This window comes from Sardina pilchardus, chromosome 21 (genome assembly GCF_963854185.1).
Source record: "Sardina pilchardus chromosome 21, fSarPil1.1, whole genome shotgun sequence".
NCBI classification, from domain to species: domain Eukaryota; kingdom Metazoa; phylum Chordata; class Actinopteri; order Clupeiformes; family Clupeidae; genus Sardina; species Sardina pilchardus.
The window spans coordinates 13,787,191-13,791,929 of NC_085014.1; positions in this window are offsets into that span (position 1 = coordinate 13,787,191).

Sequence of the window (4,739 nt, forward strand, 5' to 3'; positions counted from 1 at the left end):
TCATGCAACATACTCTACCTTGTCTGTGGCAATCGTTATTTGCACAAATAGAGTGTGTGCGACAGAGGAAAAGTGCTTTAGTGTTGCTTTAAACACCAGATGGGGTGTCGGAAGACATTACTGTTTGATAATTTCTTTGAAAATCCTGCACAGTTAAAACATTGTGTTCATCTAAATCGACACCTTTTTCTTCGTGCAGACCTATAGCCAACCACGTCTCACCAGGAAGTGTATTCTCCACAATTGCGAATAATCAACACTGCAAATTCTTAAGGCTGTGACACCAAGTCCAGTTCAGCGCCCTGTCTAGTTCAGATGTGGCCAATCCTAACATGCACTCAGACAGGCGAGTAGATTAAAGAGGCCTTTGCCAGTTAACCTCGTGCACACACGCTGTCTGACTGTGAATGGAGATCTACTCACCGATTCCATTCACAGAATGTCTACCTCAGGAGCGATGCTCGCTCTTACATAGGGCTGAGCAGACTTGCATTGAGGACTTTAGTAGGGATAGAGAGAGTGGGCTTTTTTTTCTCATTACTGATAGAAGTCGTTCATTGCAAAAGGGGCCTATTCACTGCCTTCACTCGGAACAGCATATCCAACATCCAGTCTAATAATCTTGATGATATTAGAGACACTGTTCACACAGCTGAGGAGGAAGAGAGAGAGAGAGAGAGAGAGAGAGAGAGAGAGAGAGAGAGAGAGAGAGAGAGGGAGAGAAATATATGGGCTTGACATCACTCCATCATTACAGAATGAAACCCTGAGGAGGAACTGACTGTGAGTGTGTGTATGTGTGTGCATGTGTGTGTGTGTGTGTGTGTGTGTGTCTCTACAGTATGTGTCCTGGGGAGACACACACTGACTGTGTGTGAGTGTGAGTGTGAGTGTGTGTGTGTGTGTGTGTGTGTGTGTGTGTGTGTGTTACAGCTTGTGGGTGCCGAATGGATGTTTTCCCCCCTTTCTTTCTGAGATGATTTAGTGTAATGAGCGGCTGTGACAGAGCCTCTTTGGCCAGTGGCGTTCCTGTGTGGCCTCGCTCATTTCTCACGCCCAACCCAAACACGGCCTCCGTCTCCTAAAAAAAAAAGAAAATACTCCAAGAAAAACCACGAGAAGCGACTCGAGCAAGGGGGCGAGACGTCGGCGGCGGCGACGGCGCTCCCGAGTTAACTCATTACCCCGGCCAGTAATTTGTGCCACTGTAATGACACCCCTCTTAATGAAACAGTCCATTTGAAATGCACAATGTGGATTAATCCAGCAAAAAAGGCCTGCTGCGGATATTATCACCATCATCAGCATCATCATCATCATCATCACCGTCTCTCCTCTGTTAAATATTGCATTGAACTGACTCATAGCGCCGTGGTCGGAAAAATGCAACAATCGAGCCACTTCTGACATATTTAATCCACTCCTACGCGCAGTGAATGGATCATAACACCCGCAGTGTTATTCTCTCCACCGATAGTTATTTCACACATAGGCACACGTAAGTAAGAATGAAGATGCAGGATGCATATAGTGCTTTCTAGTTTAGGGAAATATGGAAGTATATTACGAATATAATGTTTAATGCATTAACTTTTAAGCCAGTACTATATCAGGGTCCTGATGGATAATCCTCTATACAAGTCCCCCACTACATAAGCAATAACTCCTTGTGAATATACTGAATTGATTAACTGACATAGAAGTGCTATATACACGTATGGATATATTACTGGTGATGCAGTAATCATAATATTTATAAGACAGCCCGGGCCTTGATAATGCCACAAATGAAACGTGAGTATTGTCTCCGCTCTTTAACGTGAGGAAATTCAGAGCCCTTCACACCAGGTAGATCCATCATGCAAATGTTGAAATGCATGGTTCCAAATTATGCAAGTGACTTTGATGGGAAGTCTCCTGAAAAGGAGAACCCTCAGTCTCTCTAGCTGAGATTGAATCCAGTGGAACATTTCCAGACTGCAGACATCAGAGTGTGACTACATTAACCATTTAGGTTGGATAAAGAATAACCTTCAGCAAAAACTCCACCGAAGTGACTTATAATCTCTAACCATTAAGCGATATTTTTTTTGTGAAAGAGCTTGTGAGAGAGAAAGCTACCTTCCATTCACATCAATTCAAAGCAAATGCTTTTATACAAATGTAGCAGAGGCAAAAAGGGAAATAATCAAAACCTTGGTCGGTATGTTTACCGCCTCTGAATTTAATACATGATTGGATGCATGACCCTAGTTTCAATACCTAATCAATGAAGCTACATTAACTTTCCATTACCCTTGATTCACACAGACATGTGGTATGCGTATAAGACGCTGGCTGTGGTAGGCATGCAGATGCTGTAGTATTTCTGCTTTAGTATGTTCTACTGGGTTTGGATGCTGAAGTTTGTGGATCTCAACTGTCCTTTTCCTCTCACTCACACAGCAGAGAGTAGCCCGGTCCAAGATTAGACAGACAGACTTGTCACAGGAGCCGTGTTGATTTGTCCAACTTCCAGATTATTCCATCGATTCGGCCCCTGCCATCCAAACAGTAAACAAGACAACTGCTAGTCATAGGGAGGGGGGTCATCTGTGGCTGGATACACACACACACACACACACACACACACACACACACACACACACACACTTGCTCACACTCACATACATACACACATTAAGATGATGCCTGTGCAAACATGGCCAGTCGACATGCTGAACAGGATCATTCTGTGCTTGCCTGACCTCATATTCTCTCTCTCTCTGTCTCTCTCTCCCTCTCTCTCTCTCTCTCTCTCTCTCTCTCTCCCTCCGTTCCGAACCAGAGAGGAGGTTCTGCTGGGCCTGTGCCGGATACTCCGGAGATTAGATCGCTATCGCCGGCGGGATGAGAGCCGTACAGGGAAAGTCCTCTGATGTTTACCACGACAGGCAGATAGCACAGGAGAGAGACAAATGGCTATTGTGTTTATAGGAGGGTAAGACTCTTATCGCGCAGCAAAAGCACCTGTGATCAAAGATTGCAAAAAGAGGTATGGATTAATTGTATAGATGATGACAAAATCCTCAGATTGTGTCAGTCTCCTTTTTGACAGTTTCTTCATACTTTATCAGAGGTGTTTATTTGAGTAATAACTGCAAAGAGACAAAATGACCCATGTTACCTTAAAGGAGAATTGCTGCACATTTGTTACATAGATCTCTGTTTTTCGAGGTCACCAAGTACTGTTGGTATGAAATAAAACAAACAAACAAAACAATCTGTACTACAAAGATCAAGTTCCTGCAGCCAACAGCTATAGCAGCCAGGCAGCTACACTGCTACATAACACTCATGGGGCCATCTTTAACATCATCAAATAAAGGGTAACTAAAAACAATATATAATCCTTTGTATTTATCTTGTAAGTGTGTATCATTACACATTTAACCGTAATATTTAACCCTAACCTTAATCCTAATCCCAAGGTTGTAGGAACAACCTGAGAATACAAAAAAAAAAAATCATAGAGCACTTATCAGCTTCTTAAGCACATAATACCTAAGGACAAGTATTACGGGGCTAGAGAATAAAGGTTCACCTTCTTCTCCGTAATCCTTGATAATCTATTCCTTCACACCATGCCTTTTCGCCAGATCTTCCTATAATCTCTCCCATCTTCCGCCCTACCGCAGGGTTAATTAACATTTTCAACGTAAACACACACAGCTCAACGCCGCGGCGCTAACAGTGAAGATGCAATTAAGAATTAGAGACATTGATTATCCAGTGGGACACATTATAAATACCGAGAGGCATAAATAAGCGCGTCTGATAGGTGAGCTGTCTGATTTATAGCGCTGTGACTCTATGGAGCGTCTGGATGAATCACCAGCGCCCATGTTCTTATTGAGTTATGAAGCCTCTCTAACACACTAAATAATTGCCGCCGCTTGTCGCGCGTGCGTTTCCCAAGAATGCTCGGCTAGGCCGGGGCAAATCCCGACTATTATCGCGGAGCAGATCTGAGTTTATGACTGTTATTTTCCGAGACTGTGTTTCATGCATCAGCAATTGTTCAAACCACAAGGAGCATTTGTCGTGTAACAACAGCCCTGCGTGTATACCAAAGGCTTATCTGAGTTAACAAATAGGATTTCAGCACAGCAGCATTGCATGGCTGTGTGTGGAACGTGAAGCCGGCGCAATAGCCAGAGACTACTAATGACTACCTGTTTATCTGTAGGCAGCGAGCAGACAGACAGCTTGTCTCTCAGCTGTTTCAGTCCGATAATCTTAACCCTCATCTTGTCCTTGGGGTCAATTTGACCCCAAGCAATGTTTAACATCATAAAATATATGGTTCACTTTTTTTGTTTTGCTTCAAGTTTCATGACTTTTCCTCATTTGAAGGGTACAACAGAGTAAACATGAAATTTGCACAAAAATATGTTTCCAATGTCCTGTAAAAAAAATAGTTACGTTGGTGGTATTGGGGTCAATTTGACCCCATTTTTATGAAACATGAGAAAAATTAATATTTGACACATTATGGATATTATTATTGTAATAGTATGAGAACATGTAGTTATTATCATTATTGCATATACAAGTACATATTACATATAAGTTATTTTGGCAGGTCTGAAAAAGTCCAAAAAGTCCGCCTTTGGGCTGTTGACACTGGATTGGCCATATTGCCAGCCAGGGTTCCAGGGTTCATAAAGGGGTGTGGGGGGGTGGGATTGTTTTGTAGG